We start from the raw sequence: 17192 nt of genomic DNA, 5'->3' as shown, positions 1-17192 counted from the left end.
CGGAGGCGGAGGAGGCGCGGGCTCTTGGGGCGCCGGGAGGCCGCCTCCAGCGTCTACGGCCATACCACCCTGAACGCGCCCGATCTCGTCTGATCTCGGAAGCTAAGCAGGGTCGGGCCTGGTTAGTACTTGGATGGGAGACCGCCTGGGAATACCGGGTGCCGTAGGCTTTTTCTTTGGCCCTCTCTCTCCTTTTCCTTCCTTGCTCTCTTTCCTTTCTCGGCCGCCCCGTGCCGGGCGGCCCGCGGAGCCCCAGCGCGCCCGCGCCCGGGGCCCGCTGCGCGCTCCAGGCCGCCCCGGCCTGTCCTGCCCGCCAGATGTTTCCACGGCCCCCGGGGCGGGGCCCCGGGACCCGCCGCCCGCCGAGCGGAAGGCGACCGCTCCCCTCCCCCCGCCGCAGGCGCCCCGACGCCGCCGGCCCCAAGCCTCCCAGCCCCGGCCGTCTCCCGCCCTTGCCAGAGACCCCCGTGGGCTGTCCCAGGAGCAGGCGGCCCCGGCGCGTTTCGTGCGCCTGGAGAAGGCGTCTGGGAGGGGCGGGGCGTGCGAGGCGACGTCCGGTGGCATCCTCTGGGAACCCGGCTCCCGGATGGGAGCCCCGGCCCCACCATCACTGAAGGGCGCCTCCCGGGATCCACAGGGCACGCCGAGGCGGCGTGGCGCCCCGTCGGACCGCGCTATGCCGGGGAAGACCGCAGAGTCCCCCTTGGGGGACCCGGTGCCCCGAAAGGCGGGGAACGGCGTGATCCCGCGCGCCGCCCGCCGCGGAGGCACCCGGCAGGGGGCCCAGGCAACGCCGCGCACCCCCCACCCCACCCCACCCCGGCGGCTTGCGGGGGGGCCCGGGAGGCCGGGGGCGATCCCCGCCCTCCGCCACCCGCAAGGGGGCCGCGTCCGGAGCGGGTGGGGAGGGCACCCCCTTGGGCGCCCCCCAGGGCGTCCCTCCCGCAAAAGCGCTGTCGTCGTCGTCGTCCCGTCGTCCCCCCCCCCCCCGCCCCCCGCACCGTCCCTGGGCTCGGGAAGGGAAGCGCGCGCCGCCCCGGCAGGGCCCCGCACCGCGGGGGTCTCCGGGGTCCCGGGGAGGCGCGCGGCAGGCGGCGCGGGCGCAGCCGGGGCGTGCGGGGGCCCGGGGCCCGCGGAGGCGGAGGAGGCGCGGGCTCTTGGGGCGCCGGGAGGCCGCCTCCAGCGTCTACGGCCATACCACCCTGAACGCGCCCGATCTCGTCTGATCTCGGAAGCTAAGCAGGGTCGGGCCTGGTTAGTACTTGGATGGGAGACCGCCTGGGAATACCGGGTGCCGTAGGCTTTTTCTTTGGCCCTCTCTCTCCTTTTCCTTCCTTGCTCTCTTTCCTTTCTCGGCCGCCCCGTGCCGGGCGGCCCGCGGAGCCCCAGCGCGCCCGCGCCCGGGGCCCGCTGCGCGCTCCAGGCCGCCCCGGCCTGTCCTGCCCGCCAGATGTTTCCACGGCCCCCGGGGCGGGGCCCCGGGACCCGCCGCCCGCCGAGCGGAAGGCGACCGCTCCCCTCCCCCCGCCGCAGGCGCCCCGACGCCGCCGGCCCCAAGCCTCCCAGCCCCGGCCGTCTCCCGCCCTTGCCAGAGACCCCCGTGGGCTGTCCCAGGAGCAGGCGGCCCCGGCGCGTTTCGTGCGCCTGGAGAAGGCGTCTGGGAGGGGCGGGGCGTGCGAGGCGACGTCCGGTGGCATCCTCTGGGAACCCGGCTCCCGGATGGGAGCCCCGGCCCCACCATCACTGAAGGGCGCCTCCCGGGATCCACAGGGCACGCCGAGGCGGCGTGGCGCCCCGTCGGACCGCGCTATGCCGGGGAAGACCGCAGAGTCCCCCTTGGGGGACCCGGTGCACCCGGCAGGGTGCCCAGGCAACGCCGCGCACCCCCCACCCAACCCTCCCCCGGCGGCTTGCGGGGGGGCCCGGGAGGCCGGGGGCGGTCCCCGCCCTCCGCCATCTGCAAGGGGGCCGCGTCCGGAGCGGGTGGGGAGGGCACCCCCTTGGGCGCCCCCCAGGGCGTCCCTCCCGCAAAAGCGCTGTCGTCGTCGTCGTCCCGTCGTCCCCCCCCCCCCGCCCCCCGCACCGTCCCTGGGCTCGGGAAGGGAAGCGCGCGCCGCCCCGGCAGGGCCCCGCACCGCGGGGGTCTCCGGGGTCCCGGGGAGGCGCGCGGCAGGCGGCGCGGGCGCAGCCGGGGCGTGCGGGGGCCCGGGGCCCGCGGAGGCGGAGGAGGCGCGGGCTCTTGGGGCGCCGGGAGGCCGCCTCCAGCGTCTAGGGCCATACCACCCTGAACGCGCCCGATCTCGTCTGATCTCGGAAGCTAAGCAGGGTCGGGCCTGGTTAGTACTTGGATGGGAGACCGCCTGGGAATACCGGGTGCCGTAGGCTTTTTCTTTGGCCCTCTCTCTCCTTTTCCTTCCTTGCTCTCTTTCCTTTCTCGGCCGCCCCGTGCCGGGCGGCCCGCCGAGCCCCAGCGCGCCCGCGCCCGGGGCCCGCTGCGCGCTCCAGGCCGCCCCGGCCTGTCCTGCCCGCCAGATGTTTCCACGGCCCCCGGGGCGGGGCCCCGGGACCCGCCGCCCGCCGAGCGGAAGGCGACCGCTCCCCTCCCCCCGCCGCAGGCGCCCCGACGCCGCCGGCCCCAAGCCTCCCAGCCCCGGCCGTCTCCCGCCCTTGCCAGAGACCCCCGTGGGCTGTCCCAGGAGCAGGCGGCCCCGGCGCGTTTCGTGCGCCTGGAGAAGGCGTCTGGGAGGGGCGGGGCGTGCGAGGCGACGTCCGGTGGCGTCCTCTGGGAACCCGGCTCCCGGATGGGAGCCCCGGCCCCACCATCACTGAAGGGCGCCTCCCGGGATCCACAGGGCACGCCGAGGCGGCGTGGCGCCCCGTCGGACCGCGCTATGCCGGGGAAGACCGCAGAGTCCCCCTTGGGGGACCCGGTGCCCCGAAAGGCGGGGAACGGCGTGATCCCGCGCGCCGCCCGCCGCGGAGGCACCCGGCAGGGGGCCCAGGCAACGCCGCGCACCCCCCACCCCACCCCCCCCCGGCGGCTTGCGGGCGGGCCCGGGAGGCCGGGGGCGGTCCCCGCCCTCCGCCACCCGCAAGGGGGCCGCGTCCGGAGCGGGTGGGGAGGGCACCCCCTTGGGCGCCCCCCAGGGCGTCCCTCCCGCAAAAGCGCTGTCGTCGTCGTCGTCCCGTCGTCGTCCCCCCCCCGCCCCCCGCACCGTCCCTGGGCTCGGGAAGGGAAGCGCGCGCCGCCCCGGCAGGGCCCCGCACCGCGGGGGTCTCCGGGGTCCCGGGGAGGCGCGCGGCAGGCGGCGCGGGCGCAGCCGGGGCGTGCGGGGGCCCGGGGCCCGCGGAGGCGGAGGAGGCGCGGGCTCTTGGGGCGCCGGGAGGCCGCCTCCAGCGTCTACGGCCATACCACCCTGAACGCGCCCGATCTCGTCTGATCTCGGAAGCTAAGCAGGGTCGGGCCTGGTTAGTACTTGGATGGGAGACCGCCTGGGAATACCGGGTGCCGTAGGCTTTTTCTTTGGCCCTCTCTCTCCTTTTCCTTCCTTGCTCTCTTTCCTTTCTCGGCCGCCCCGTGCCGGGCGGCCCGCGGAGCCCCAGCGCGCCCGCGCCCGGGGCCCGCTGCGCGCTCCAGGCCGCCCCGGCCTGTCCTGCCCGCCAGATGTTTCCACGGCCCCCGGGGCGGGGCCCCGGGACCCGCCGCCCGCCGAGCGGAAGGCGACCGCTCCCCTCCCCCCGCCGCAGGCGCCCCGACGCCGCCGGCCCCAAGCCTCCCAGCCCCGGCCGTCTCCCGCCCTTGCCAGAGACCCCCGTGGGCTGTCCCAGGAGCAGGCGGCCCCGGCGCGTTTCGTGCGCCTGGAGAAGGCGTCTGGGAGGGGCGGGGCGTGCGCGGCGACGTCCGGTGGCATCCTCTGGGAACCCGGCTCCCGGATGGGAGCCCCGGCCCCACCATCACTGAAGGGCGCCTCCCGGGATCCACAGGGCACGCCGAGGCGGCGTGGCGCCCCGTCGGACCGCGCTATGCCGGGGAAGACCGCAGAGTCCCTCTTGGGGGACCCGGTGCACCCGGCAGCGTGCCCAGGCAACGCCGCGCACCCCCCACCCCACCCTCCCCCGGCGGCTTGCGGGGGGGCCCGGGAGGCCGGGGGCGGTCCCCGCCCTCCGCCACCCGCAAGGGGGCCGCGTCCGGAGCGGGTGGGGAGGGCACCCCCTTGGGCGCCCCCCAGGGCGTCCCTCCCGCAAAAGCGCTGTCGTCGTCGTCGTCCCGTCGTCCCCCCCCCCCACCCCCCGCACCGTCCCTGGGCTCGGGAAGGGAAGCGCGCGCCGCCCCGGCAGGGCCCCGCACCGCGGGGGTCTCCGGGGTCCCGGGGAGGCGCGCGGCAGGCGGCGCGGGCGCAGCCGGGGCGTGCGGGGGCCCGGGGCCCGCGGAGGCGGAGGAGGCGCGGGCTCTTGGGGCGCCGGGAGGCCGCCTCCAGCGTCTACGGCCATACCACCCTGAACGCGCCCGATCTCGTCTGATCTCGGAAGCTAAGCAGGGTCGGGCCTGGTTAGTACTTGGATGGGAGACCGCCTGGGAATACCGGGTGCCGTAGGCTTTTTCTTTGGCCCTCTCTCTCCTTTTCCTTCCTTGCTCTCTTTCCTTTCTCGGCCGCCCCGTGCCGGGCGGCCCGCCGAGCCCCAGCGCGCCCGCGCCCGGGGCCCGCTGCGCGCTCCAGGCCGCCCCGGCCTGTCCTGCCCGCCAGATGTTTCCACGGCCCCCGGGGCGGGGCCCCGGGACCCGCCGCCCGCCGAGCGGAAGGCGACCGCTCCCCTCCCCCCGCCGCAGGCGCCCCGACGCCGCCGGCCCCAAGCCTCCCAGCCCCGGCCGTCTCCCGCCCTTGCCAGAGACCCCCGTGGGCTGTCCCAGGAGCAGGCGGCCGCGGCGCGTTTCGTGCGCCTGGAGAAGGCGTCTGGGAGGGGCGGGGCGTGCGAGGCGACGTCCGGTGGCATCCTCTGGGAACCCGGCTCCCGGATGGGAGCCCCGGCCCCACCATCACTGAAGGGCGCCTCCCGGGATCCACAGGGCACGCCGAGGCGGCGTGGCGCCCCGTCGGACCGCGCTATGCCGGGGAAGACCGCAGAGTCCCCCTTGGGGGACCCGGTGCCCCGAAAGGCGGGGAACGGCGTGATCCCGCGCGCCGCCCGCCGCGGAGGCACCCGGCAGGGGGCCCAGGCAACGCCGCGCACCCCCCACCCCACCCCCCCCCGGCGGCTTGCGGGGGGGCCCGGGAGGCCGGGGGCGGTCCCCGCCCTCCGCCACCCGCAAGGGGGCCGCGTCCGGAGCGGGTGGGGAGGGCACCCCCTTGGGCGCCCCCCAGGGCGTCCCTCCCGCAAAAGCGCTGTCGTCGTCGTCGTCCCGTCGTCGTCCCCCCCCCCGCCCCCCGCACCGTCCCTGGGCTCGGGAAGGGAAGCGCGCGCCGCCCCGGCAGGGCCCCGCACCGCGGGGGTCTCCGGGGTCCCGGGGAGGCGCGCGGCAGGCGGCGCGGGCGCAGCCGGGGCGTGCGGGGGCCCGGGGCCCGCGGAGGCGGAGGAGGCGCGGGCTCTTGGGGCGCCGGGAGGCCGCCTCCAGCGTCTAGGGCCATACCACCCTGAACGCGCCCGATCTCGTCTGATCTCGGAAGCTAAGCAGGGTCGGGCCTGGTTAGTACTTGGATGGGAGACCGCCTGGGAATACCGGGTGCCGTAGGCTTTTTCTTTGGCCCTCTCTCTCCTTTTCCTTCCTTGCTCTCTTTCCTTTCTCGGCCGCCCCGTGCCGGGCGGCCCGCCGAGCCCCAGCGCGCCCGCGCCCGGGGCCCGCTGCGCGCTCCAGGCCGCCCCGGCCTGTCCTGCCCGCCAGATGTTTCCACGGCCCCCGGGGCGGGGCCCCGGGACCCGCCGCCCGCCGAGCGGAAGGCGACCGCTCCCCTCCCCCCGCCGCAGGCGCCCCGACGCCGCCGGCCCCAAGCCTCCCAGCCCCGGCCGTCTCCCGCCCTTGCCAGAGACCCCCGTGGGCTGTCCCAGGAGCAGGCGGCCCCGGCGCGTTTCGTGCGCCTGGAGAAGGCGTCTGGGAGGGGCGGGGCGTGCGAGGCGACGTCCGGTGGCATCCTCTGGGAACCCGGCTCCCGGATGGGAGCCCCGGCCCCACCATCACTGAAGGGCGCCTCCCGGGATCCACAGGGCACGCCGAGGCGGCGTGGCGCCCCGTCGGACCGCGCTATGCCGGGGAAGACCGCAGAGTCCCCCTTGGGGGACCCGGTGCACCCGGCAGCGGGCCCAGGCAACGCCGCGCACCCCCCACCCCACCCTCCCCCGGCGGCTTGCGGGGGGGCCCGGGAGGCCCGCGGCGGTCCCCGCCCTCCGCCACCCGCAAGGGGGCCGCGTCCGGAGCGGGTGGGGAGGGCACCCCCTTGGGCGCCCCCCAGGGCGTCCCTCCCGCAAAAGCGCTGTCGTCGTCGTCGTCCCGTCGTCCCCCCCCCCCCGCCCCCCGCACCGTCCCTGGGCTCGGGAAGGGAAGCGCGCGCCGCCCCGGCAGGGCCCCGCACCGCGGGGGTCTCCGGGGTCCCGGGGAGGCGCGCGGCAGGCGGCGCGGGCGCAGCCGGGGCGTGCGGGGGCCCGGGGCCCGCGGAGGCGGAGGAGGCGCGGGCTCTTGGGGCGCCGGGAGGCCGCCTCCAGCGTCTACGGCCATACCACCCTGAACGCGCCCGATCTCGTCTGATCTCGGAAGCTAAGCAGGGTCGGGCCTGGTTAGTACTTGGATGGGAGACCGCCTGGGAATACCGGGTGCCGTAGGCTTTTTCTTTGGCCCTCTCTCTCCTTTTCCTTCCTTGCTCTCTTTCCTTTCTCGGCCGCCCCGTGCCGGGCGGCCCGCGGAGCCCCAGCGCGCCCGCGCCCGGGGCCCGCTGCGCGCTCCAGGCCGCCCCGGCCTGTCCTGCCCGCCAGATGTTTCCACGGCCCCCGGGGCGGGGCCCCGGGACCCGCCGCCCGCCGAGCGGAAGGCGACCGCTCCCCTCCCCCCGCCGCAGGCGCCCCGACGCCGCCGGCCCCAAGCCTCCCAGCCCCGGCCGTCTCCCGCCCTTGCCAGAGACCCCCGTGGGCTGTCCCAGGAGCAGGCGGCCCCGGCGCGTTTCGTGCGCCTGGAGAAGGCGTCTGGGAGGGGCGGGGCGTGCGAGGCGACGTCCGGTGGCATCCTCTGGGAACCCGGCTCCCGGATGGGAGCCCCGGCCCCACCATCACTGAAGGGCGCCTCCCGGGATCCACAGGGCACGCCGAGGCGGCGTGGCGCCCCGTCGGACCGCGCTATGCCGGGGAAGACCGCAGAGTCCCCCTTGGGGGACCCGGTGCCCCGAAAGGCGGGGAACGGCGTGATCCCGCGCGCCGCCCGCCGCGGAGGCACCCGGCAGGGGGCCCAGGCAACGCCGCGCACCCCCCACCCCACCCCACCCCGGCGGCTTGCGGGGGGGCCCGGGAGGCCGGGGGCGATCCCCGCCCTCCGCCACCCGCAAGGGGGCCGCGTCCGGAGCGGGTGGGGAGGGCACCCCCTTGGGCGCCCCCCAGGGCGTCCCTCCCGCAAAAGCGCTGTCGTCGTCGTCGTCCCGTCGTCCCCCCCCCCCCCCGCCCCCCGCACCGTCCCTGGGCTCGGGAAGGGAAGCGCGCGCCGCCCCGGCAGGGCCCCGCACCGCGGGGGTCTCCGGGGTCCCGGGGAGGCGCGCGGCAGGCGGCGCGGGCGCAGCCGGGGCGTGCGGGGGCCCGGGGCCCGCGGAGGCGGAGGAGGCGCGGGCTCTTGGGGCGCCGGGAGGCCGCCTCCAGCGTCTACGGCCATACCACCCTGAACGCGCCCGATCTCGTCTGATCTCGGAAGCTAAGCAGGGTCGGGCCTGGTTAGTACTTGGATGGGAGACCGCCTGGGAATACCGGGTGCCGTAGGCTTTTTCTTTGGCCCTCTCTCTCCTTTTCCTTCCTTGCTCTCTTTCCTTTCTCGGCCGCCCCGTGCCGGGCGGCCCGCGGAGCCCCAGCGCGCCCGCGCCCGGGGCCCGCTGCGCGCTCCAGGCCGCCCCGGCCTGTCCTGCCCGCCAGATGTTTCCACGGCCCCCGGGGCGGGGCCCCGGGACCCGCCGCCCGCCGAGCGGAAGGCGACCGCTCCCCTCCCCCCGCCGCAGGCGCCCCGACGCCGCCGGCCCCAAGCCTCCCAGCCCCGGCCGTCTCCCGCCCTTGCCAGAGACCCCCGTGGGCTGTCCCAGGAGCAGGCGGCCCCGGCGCGTTTCGTGCGCCTGGAGAAGGCGTCTGGGAGGGGCGGGGCGTGCGAGGCGACGTCCGGTGGCATCCTCTGGGAACCCGGCTCCCGGATGGGAGCCCCGGCCCCACCATCACTGAAGGGCGCCTCCCGGGATCCACAGGGCACGCCGAGGCGGCGTGGCGCCCCGTCGGACCGCGCTATGCCGGGGAAGACCGCAGAGTCCCCCTTGGGGGACCCGGTGCACCCGGCAGGGTGCCCAGGCAACGCCGCGCACCCCCCACCCAACCCTCCCCCGGCGGCTTGCGGGGGGGCCCGGGAGGCCGGGGGCGGTCCCCGCCCTCCGCCATCTGCAAGGGGGCCGCGTCCGGAGCGGGTGGGGAGGGCACCCCCTTGGGCGCCCCCCAGGGCGTCCCTCCCGCAAAAGCGCTGTCGTCGTCGTCGTCCCGTCGTCCCCCCCCCCCGCCCCCCGCACCGTCCCTGGGCTCGGGAAGGGAAGCGCGCGCCGCCCCGGCAGGGCCCCGCACCGCGGGGGTCTCCGGGGTCCCGGGGAGGCGCGCGGCAGGCGGCGCGGGCGCAGCCGGGGCGTGCGGGGGCCCGGGGCCCGCGGAGGCGGAGGAGGCGCGGGCTCTTGGGGCGCCGGGAGGCCGCCTCCAGCGTCTAGGGCCATACCACCCTGAACGCGCCCGATCTCGTCTGATCTCGGAAGCTAAGCAGGGTCGGGCCTGGTTAGTACTTGGATGGGAGACCGCCTGGGAATACCGGGTGCCGTAGGCTTTTTCTTTGGCCCTCTCTCTCCTTTTCCTTCCTTGCTCTCTTTCCTTTCTCGGCCGCCCCGTGCCGGGCGGCCCGCCGAGCCCCAGCGCGCCCGCGCCCGGGGCCCGCTGCGCGCTCCAGGCCGCCCCGGCCTGTCCTGCCCGCCAGATGTTTCCACGGCCCCCGGGGCGGGGCCCCGGGACCCGCCGCCCGCCGAGCGGAAGGCGACCGCTCCCCTCCCCCCGCCGCAGGCGCCCCGACGCCGCCGGCCCCAAGCCTCCCAGCCCCGGCCGTCTCCCGCCCTTGCCAGAGACCCCCGTGGGCTGTCCCAGGAGCAGGCGGCCCCGGCGCGTTTCGTGCGCCTGGAGAAGGCGTCTGGGAGGGGCGGGGCGTGCGAGGCGACGTCCGGTGGCGTCCTCTGGGAACCCGGCTCCCGGATGGGAGCCCCGGCCCCACCATCACTGAAGGGCGCCTCCCGGGATCCACAGGGCACGCCGAGGCGGCGTGGCGCCCCGTCGGACCGCGCTATGCCGGGGAAGACCGCAGAGTCCCCCTTGGGGGACCCGGTGCCCCGAAAGGCGGGGAACGGCGTGATCCCGCGCGCCGCCCGCCGCGGAGGCACCCGGCAGGGGGCCCAGGCAACGCCGCGCACCCCCCACCCCACCCCCCCCCGGCGGCTTGCGGGCGGGCCCGGGAGGCCGGGGGCGGTCCCCGCCCTCCGCCACCCGCAAGGGGGCCGCGTCCGGAGCGGGTGGGGAGGGCACCCCCTTGGGCGCCCCCCAGGGCGTCCCTCCCGCAAAAGCGCTGTCGTCGTCGTCGTCCCGTCGTCGTCCCCCCCCCGCCCCCCGCACCGTCCCTGGGCTCGGGAAGGGAAGCGCGCGCCGCCCCGGCAGGGCCCCGCACCGCGGGGGTCTCCGGGGTCCCGGGGAGGCGCGCGGCAGGCGGCGCGGGCGCAGCCGGGGCGTGCGGGGGCCCGGGGCCCGCGGAGGCGGAGGAGGCGCGGGCTCTTGGGGCGCCGGGAGGCCGCCTCCAGCGTCTACGGCCATACCACCCTGAACGCGCCCGATCTCGTCTGATCTCGGAAGCTAAGCAGGGTCGGGCCTGGTTAGTACTTGGATGGGAGACCGCCTGGGAATACCGGGTGCCGTAGGCTTTTTCTTTGGCCCTCTCTCTCCTTTTCCTTCCTTGCTCTCTTTCCTTTCTCGGCCGCCCCGTGCCGGGCGGCCCGCGGAGCCCCAGCGCGCCCGCGCCCGGGGCCCGCTGCGCGCTCCAGGCCGCCCCGGCCTGTCCTGCCCGCCAGATGTTTCCACGGCCCCCGGGGCGGGGCCCCGGGACCCGCCGCCCGCCGAGCGGAAGGCGACCGCTCCCCTCCCCCCGCCGCAGGCGCCCCGACGCCGCCGGCCCCAAGCCTCCCAGCCCCGGCCGTCTCCCGCCCTTGCCAGAGACCCCCGTGGGCTGTCCCAGGAGCAGGCGGCCCCGGCGCGTTTCGTGCGCCTGGAGAAGGCGTCTGGGAGGGGCGGGGCGTGCGCGGCGACGTCCGGTGGCATCCTCTGGGAACCCGGCTCCCGGATGGGAGCCCCGGCCCCACCATCACTGAAGGGCGCCTCCCGGGATCCACAGGGCACGCCGAGGCGGCGTGGCGCCCCGTCGGACCGCGCTATGCCGGGGAAGACCGCAGAGTCCCCCTTGGGGGACCCGGTGCCCCGAAAGGCGGGGAACGGCGTGATCCCGCGCGCCGCCCGCCGCGGAGGCACCCGGCAGGGGGCCCAGGCAACGCCGCGCACCCCCCACCCCACCCCCCCCCGGCGGCTTGCGGGGGGGCCCGGGAGGCCGGGGGCGGTCCCCGCCCTCCGCCACCCGCAAGGGGGCCGCGTCCGGAGCGGGTGGGGAGGGCACCCCCTTGGGCGCCCCCCAGGGCGTCCCTCCCGCAAAAGCGCTGTCGTCGTCGTCGTCCCGTCGTCGTCCCCCCCCCGCCCCCCGCACCGTCCCTGGGCTCGGGAAGGGAAGCGCGCGCCGCCCCGGCAGGGCCCCGCACCGCGGGGGTCTCCGGGGTCCCGGGGAGGCGCGCGGCAGGCGGCGCGGGCGCAGCCGGGGCGTGCGGGGGCCCGGGGCCCGCGGAGGCGGAGGAGGCGCGGGCTCTTGGGGCGCCGGGAGGCCGCCTCCAGCGTCTAGGGCCATACCACCCTGAACGCGCCCGATCTCGTCTGATCTCGGAAGCTAAGCAGGGTCGGGCCTGGTTAGTACTTGGATGGGAGACCGCCTGGGAATACCGGGTGCCGTAGGCTTTTTCTTTGGCCCTCTCTCTCCTTTTCCTTCCTTGCTCTCTTTCCTTTCTCGGCCGCCCCGTGCCGGGCGGCCCGCCGAGCCCCAGCGCGCCCGCGCCCGGGGCCCGCTGCGCGCTCCAGGCCGCCCCGGCCTGTCCTGCCCGCCAGATGTTTCCACGGCCCCCGGGGCGGGGCCCCGGGACCCGCCGCCCGCCGAGCGGAAGGCGACCGCTCCCCTCCCCCCGCCGCAGGCGCCCCGACGCCGCCGGCCCCAAGCCTCCCAGCCCCGGCCGTCTCCCGCCCTTGCCAGAGACCCCCGTGGGCTGTCCCAGGAGCAGGCGGCCCCGGCGCGTTTCGTGCGCCTGGAGAAGGCGTCTGGGAGGGGCGGGGCGTGCGAGGCGACGTCCGGTTGCATCCTCTGGGAACCCGGCTCCCGGATGGGAGCCCCGGCCCCACCATCACTGAAGGGCGCCTCCCGGGATCCACAGGGCACGCCGAGGCGGCGTGGCGCCCCGTCGGACCGCGCTATGCCGGGGAAGACCGCAGAGTCCCCCTTGGGGGACCCGGTGCACCCGGCAGGGTGCCCAGGCAACGCCGCGCACCCCCCACCCCACCCTCCCCCGGCGGCTTGCGGGGGGGCCCGGGAGGCCGGGGGCGGTCCCCGCCCTCCGCCACCCGCAAGGGGGCCGCGTCCGGAGCGGGTGGGGAGGGCACCCCCTTGGGCGCCCCCCAGGGCGTCCCTCCCGCAAAAGCGCTGTCGTCGTCGTCGTCCCGTCGTCCCCCCCCCCCGCCCCCCGCACCGTCCCTGGGCTCGGGAAGGGAAGCGCGCGCCGCCCCGGCAGGGCCCCGCACCGCGGGGGTCTCCGGGGTCCCGGGGAGGCGCGCGGCAGGCGGCGCGGGCGCAGCCGGGGCGTGCGGGGGCCCGGGGGCCGCGGAGGCGGAGGAGGCGCGGGCTCTTGGGGCGCCGGGAGGCCGCCTCCAGCGTCTACGGCCATACCACCCTGAACGCGCCCGATCTCGTCTGATCTCGGAAGCTAAGCAGGGTCGGGCCTGGTTAGTACTTGGATGGGAGACCGCCTGGGAATACCGGGTGCCGTAGGCTTTTTCTTTGGCCCTCTCTCTCCTTTTCCTTCCTTGCTCTCTTTCCTTTCTCGGCCGCCCCCTGCCGGGCGGCCCGCGGAGCCCCAGCGCGCCCGCGCCCGGGGCCCGCTGCGCGCTCCAGGCCGCCCCGGCCTGTCCTGCCCGCCAGATGTTTCCACGGCCCCCGGGGCGGGGCCCCGGGACCCGCCGCCCGCCGAGCGGAAGGCGACCGCTCCCCTCCCCCCGCCGCAGGCGCCCCGACGCCGCCGGCCCCAAGCCTCCCAGCCCCGGCCGTCTCCCGCCCTTGCCAGAGACCCCCGTGGGCTGTCCCAGGAGCAGGCGGCCCCGGCGCGTTTCGTGCGCCTGGAGAAGGCGTCTGGGAGGGGCGGGGCGTGCGAGGCGACGTCCGGTGGCATCCTCTGGGAACCCGGCTCCCGGATGGGAGCCCCGGCCCCACCATCACTGAAGGGCGCCTCCCGGGATCCACAGGGCACGCCGAGGCGGCGTGGCGCCCCGTCGGACCGCGCTATGCCGGGGAAGACCGCAGAGTCCCCCTTGGGGGACCCGGTGCCCCGAAAGGCGGGGAACGGCGCGATTCCGCGCGCGTCGCGCGGTGGAGGCACCCGGCAGGGGGCCCAGGCAATGCCGCGCCCCCTGCGGCTTGCGGTGAGGGAACACTTTGCCACCTGGTCGACATGAAACATCTGAGGTCTGTGCTCAATGTGCCCATCCTGAGCATCTGACCCACCCAAGAGGGTGTGTCAATGAGGGGAAATGAGCCTAGTGCTCCAGCTGCCCCCTCACTAACAATGCGTCAGCTCCCAATACACTTTTCAGAAGCATCCTGGCCCATGTTTTTTCCCACTGAGCACTGGGTGAGAATCCTGACTGAGAGACTGCCAGTGAGTGCTACATGGGGCAGTGGGAAGCACAGAATGCACACCTCTGTCTCTGGTCCAGCAGTTGGGACGCATGGCCAAACAGCCCTTTGTTCACTTGGCTAGGGGAAATCCCCAGCAGGGCCCATCCCTGGGGCAGGCAGGGTCACTCTCCTTGGATGTGTGATGAAGACCGAAGGAGCAGCAGGGCCCTGGCTTCCTGAGGACAGGCTGGGCTGGTTTGGGGAGGAAAGGTACCCACCCACCCCATTCACCCCACAGCCTAGAAGAAGCTAAGTGCCAGCGGATGGATCCGCATGAAATCCAGAGACGTGCTCAATCTGCCAGCCCTGCACCCCATTCTGCAGCAGCCCAGCCACCACCACTGTGTATTGTGACTGGGCCTCCTTCCTCTGAAACTGCCCCCTGCCTGCTCATGGACCAAACAGAAACTCTTCCTCTTAATCAGGAGAGAGAGGTTGAAAATTTTCAGAGAATCTTTAAGGGACAAACTACCAAAGCCACATCCTGCACAGTCCCTGCTTCCCTCACACCCTCTTCTCTTTCCAGATCTCCACCTAGCTCTACCTTCATGAGCTTCTTCCAGATTGCTGGGTTGTCTTCCTTACACAGTTTTTTCATTGACTGTGCTCCTCCTGAGGGGAGGGACAGAGGAGAGACATGTTTAGGAATGATAGGTGAGGGGCATTAAGGGCAAATTCCTTTTGACAATCTAAAGTTTCAAAGTCCTGGGGTGAGGGTCTTCATGGGTTCCTCTGAGCAGGAAGGTCTCTGTGGGACTGGGGCAGGGCTCTCATGTTGGTCAACTGGGCCCCCATTCCCATTGCTATTGAGCAGTTTTGACCAGTTCTTGTTTCAGCTGGGCATAGGGTTCTGGTGCTGGAAACACTTGCAAATCTGCACCTTTTCTCAATGCAGTCTCTGACATTTAAGGAAACAGACTCCTGAAACACAGTTGGTGGCCTGAGGTCCCAGGGAGGCTTAGACACTCCACCCACCAACCCAGTCCCTGTCCCCAGGGTTGGCTGCCTCCCAGGAGGTAAGGGGACATTGGGAGACATATGGAAGACACCCAATCCTCTGATGGAAGAGGCCCACACACCTGGAAACTTCTCTCCATGTCTTCTTTAGGCGATGGACATTCATGCTCTCCAGACCCGACAAGATGGCATGTAGGGAGAAGTTCTCCAGGGTTCTTCACTCCTGGGAAGGGGAGAGATGGGCTGTGAGGTGGTGAGCTGGAGCTCTAGCTTCAGTCCCCCTCAATAGATACCCCCTCCTGGGTGAGGCAGATGCTCAGGGTGGGCATGTTTAAGACCCAAAGACCAAAACTCACAGAGAGCAAGTCTTAGCACAAGCCAAGGAAAGAACTAAGTAGGAAGTGAACCCCATCACTGAGACCTGAGAGTCAAGGTCAGCATGCCCCTGGCAGAGAGGACCTAGAGACTATGCTGGGGCTCAGGCCTCAGGCCTCAGTCCTGAGGGTTGACAAAGCAGTAGAGGCCTTTTTCAAGATTCCACATAGAGACTCCACTGGGCCTCCTATCACATACCTTGGCCACCTTAACCCAGTGCTCCACCACTTTGGCCCTGTCCTGGGCCATCATGCTTGGGTGCCCAAGGCAGATAGTCATAACACAGATGGCCACACGATTGAACTGTATGATGGTGGCACGGACATTTGGTTCCAGCTGCTCATTGCCAGGATTTTCTCACTGGGACCAGATAGAGCCCAGGTATTGGTAAAGAAGCACCTCTGGGAACAGTCCTTGGGAGAAAGGGAAGTGTCACCCAGCCTGGCAATACCCCAGCTCAAGGTCCCCAACCTCCAGCAGGAGTCACTGGTCAAGACTGAAACTCAAGAACCTGGGGATGTGGCCTGAGCCTTGGAGTACCTGGGATTCATTCTCTGTCCACCGGGGGTACCCAGCACTGGATGACCAAGGGCCCAAGACTGGTGGGGATTCATTCTCTGTCCACCGAGGGTACCCAGCACTGGATGACCAAGGGCCCAAGACTGGTGGGGATTCATTCTCTGTCCACCGGGGGTACCCAGCACTGGATGACCAAGGGCCCAAGACTGGTGGGGATTCATTCTCTGTCCACCGGGGGTACCCAGCACTGGATGACCAAGGGCCCAAGACCTGCCTCCAGCCTTTCCTCAGTCCAAACTCCAGGATGTGACTCATGTCTGCTCACCAAGGGGCATCTTGCAGGATCTGATCACCCCTATGGCCCAAATCCCTATTCAGTGCACATTCTTCTGTGGCAGCAACAACCATGAACTGTTTGTTCTCCTTTGTAGTTAAGTACACATCAGGTGCCTAATAAGTGCTGAAGCCACTGAGCCTCATGGGCACAGAGATGGGGGACCCATGTGCATGGCTGACCACAATGAGCTCTATACCATCCAGGCCCCACCCAGCTTTCTGTGTGACTGCCCTCATCTAATCTGCACAGCCACTCTGTGCAGATCTTGTGAGTGTCCATCTCATGTCCGCAGGTGGACAGAGAAGGCTTGGGGGTTGAGAAAATTGTCCAGGACCCATGGGTGCCAAGTGGGAGAGCTGGAATTTGGATCCAGATCATAGGAGTACAGAGAAGGGAAAGGCAGTCCGGGCAGCTAAGGACAGAGGGAAGGCCTCTCCCACCTCACCCGGAGAGCTCCCCCATAGCTGCATCCATAGCTGTCAGTGGCTCTGCCACCAGTCCTGGAGGGACAGTCAGGATATTATCCTTCTCCTCCCTTAACTGGTGCTTAGTGGTCACAGCCCAGGGGTAGTCAGATGCTGGGGATGGCACTGGCTTTATTCTTAGAATTTATATCAAAGCTGGTGGTCTAGATGGCTCCAGCCCAAGAGCTGGCCCTGGGGCTGAAGGTGAGGTTGGTGCTTGCTCCAGATCAGGAAGGGTTGATGTGGGTGACTCTGGCTGCAGTGTGAGCACAGCTGGATCAGGCTCTAGCCCTGCAGCAGGCCTTTTCTCTGGCTCTGGAGTGCTCTGAAGCTCTGGAGGTGGTTCTGGAGCAGGTTAGAAAGACTGGTTCACCCACATGCCTCACTGTCCTGTGCCTTCCAAGAGCCAGGAAAGATTCCACTGACTTTGAGGGTCCTCCAGCCCATAAAACCCAGACTCCACAACCCCCAGATCATCTTCCCAAACTGCAGTCCCCTCACCTTCCAGCTCTGCCCCAGTGGGCTCAAGATGCTCCAGCTCTACCCAAAGACTTTGGAGGAGGTGCACCAGGTGTAGGGCAGGGTGTTTCACCCACACAAAAGCCTGGTTCAGTATGACCCAGGGGAAATGTAGGGGTTGGCTGAACCCGATCCAGCCAAGTTCCCATCACAGAAGAAATGGCCTTGCAAAGAGTCAGGTAGGCAGCAGAGTCAGATTCCTGGTCTTTCCTTCCACACTGCCCTCCCATGGAACCCTTGTTTGGGACTGAGCCTCTATGGCTGTTCCTGCCCATCCAGACACCAGCCCCATGCCACCTTCGACCCCTGTGTGGCTGTCATGAGAATAGCAGGAATGGTGATCCAGCAGGTTTAACACAGAGTCTGTGAGTCTTCCTCCCACTGACAGCTGGGCTGAAGGTCCTGTACACAGCCCAGCCCAGCCCTCTGTGTACCTGGACATCTGGCTGAGGACTGAGACAGACATGTGAGCAGCCTGCACACCACAGTTTTGTTCTGAGCCTGGCCATGGCCATCAGGAGAGATGCATGTGAAGAGGAGCAGGCAGAGCTGGATGGGTCTGTGGTGGGGATAGGATTCTAGGGGACAATTCATTCCAGCCTTGCCTCTGGTGCTAGGGGGATTGCGACCCATCCACTTTTCTCTTTGACCCCTGTCCTCCTGGAGTAGAAGCCTCAAGACCTCAGCCCTCCCCTGGGAATCAGCAAATGTGTAAAATTAGGGCTCTGTCAGGGCCCATTCACCCTAA

At 72.2% G+C, this 17192-nt stretch overlaps 1 long non-coding RNA gene and 12 other non-coding genes across 13 annotated transcripts in view; 12 read left to right on the top strand and 1 right to left on the bottom strand.

The window, feature by feature from the left end:
• The first annotated feature begins 51 nt into the window (after positions 1-51).
• Positions 52-170, top strand: LOC148090976 (5S ribosomal RNA). Its single transcript, XR_015716172.1, has one exon. It is a non-coding gene; the product is annotated as a 5S ribosomal RNA (ribosomal RNA).
• Positions 171-1184: 1014 nt separating this feature from the next.
• Positions 1185-1303, top strand: LOC148090975 (5S ribosomal RNA). The gene has a single exon (XR_015716171.1). It is a non-coding gene; the product is annotated as a 5S ribosomal RNA (ribosomal RNA).
• Positions 1304-2266: 963 nt separating this feature from the next.
• On the top strand, positions 2267-2385 carry LOC148090974 (5S ribosomal RNA). The gene has a single exon (XR_015716179.1). It is a non-coding gene; the product is annotated as a 5S ribosomal RNA (ribosomal RNA).
• A 1013-nt stretch (positions 2386-3398) lies between these two features.
• Positions 3399-3517, top strand: LOC148090973 (5S ribosomal RNA). The gene has a single exon (XR_015716170.1). It is a non-coding gene; the product is annotated as a 5S ribosomal RNA (ribosomal RNA).
• Positions 3518-4479: 962 nt separating this feature from the next.
• LOC148090972 (5S ribosomal RNA) lies at positions 4480-4598 on the top strand. The gene has a single exon (XR_015716169.1). It is a non-coding gene; the product is annotated as a 5S ribosomal RNA (ribosomal RNA).
• Positions 4599-5612: 1014 nt separating this feature from the next.
• LOC148090971 (5S ribosomal RNA) lies at positions 5613-5731 on the top strand. The gene has a single exon (XR_015716178.1). It is a non-coding gene; the product is annotated as a 5S ribosomal RNA (ribosomal RNA).
• Positions 5732-6694: 963 nt separating this feature from the next.
• LOC148090970 (5S ribosomal RNA) lies at positions 6695-6813 on the top strand. The gene has a single exon (XR_015716167.1). It is a non-coding gene; the product is annotated as a 5S ribosomal RNA (ribosomal RNA).
• Positions 6814-7828: 1015 nt separating this feature from the next.
• LOC148090969 (5S ribosomal RNA) lies at positions 7829-7947 on the top strand. The gene has a single exon (XR_015716166.1). It is a non-coding gene; the product is annotated as a 5S ribosomal RNA (ribosomal RNA).
• Positions 7948-8909: 962 nt separating this feature from the next.
• Positions 8910-9028, top strand: LOC148090968 (5S ribosomal RNA). The gene has a single exon (XR_015716177.1). It is a non-coding gene; the product is annotated as a 5S ribosomal RNA (ribosomal RNA).
• Positions 9029-10041: 1013 nt separating this feature from the next.
• LOC148090967 (5S ribosomal RNA) lies at positions 10042-10160 on the top strand. The gene has a single exon (XR_015716165.1). It is a non-coding gene; the product is annotated as a 5S ribosomal RNA (ribosomal RNA).
• A 1013-nt stretch (positions 10161-11173) lies between these two features.
• LOC148090966 (5S ribosomal RNA) lies at positions 11174-11292 on the top strand. The gene has a single exon (XR_015716176.1). It is a non-coding gene; the product is annotated as a 5S ribosomal RNA (ribosomal RNA).
• A 962-nt stretch (positions 11293-12254) lies between these two features.
• On the top strand, positions 12255-12373 carry LOC148090965 (5S ribosomal RNA). The gene has a single exon (XR_015716164.1). It is a non-coding gene; the product is annotated as a 5S ribosomal RNA (ribosomal RNA).
• A 1277-nt stretch (positions 12374-13650) lies between these two features.
• Positions 13651-17192, bottom strand: part of LOC148090964 (uncharacterized) — a 29757-nt gene continuing 26215 nt past the window's right edge. The window contains exons 2-3 of the long non-coding RNA XR_015716107.1: positions 14353-14453; positions 13651-13885 (exon numbers count right to left, since the gene is read on the bottom strand). This is a non-coding gene — a long non-coding RNA (uncharacterized LOC148090964). The remainder of the gene's footprint in view (positions 13886-14352; positions 14454-17192) is intronic.

The sequence above is a fragment of the Miniopterus natalensis genome, chromosome 19 (assembly GCF_054644295.1).
Source record: "Miniopterus natalensis isolate mMinNat1 chromosome 19, mMinNat1.hap1, whole genome shotgun sequence".
Lineage (NCBI taxonomy): Eukaryota > Metazoa > Chordata > Mammalia > Chiroptera > Miniopteridae > Miniopterus > Miniopterus natalensis.
Note: the sequence above shows the minus strand (reverse complement) of the source record. Positions and strands in the feature narration are given on the sequence as shown.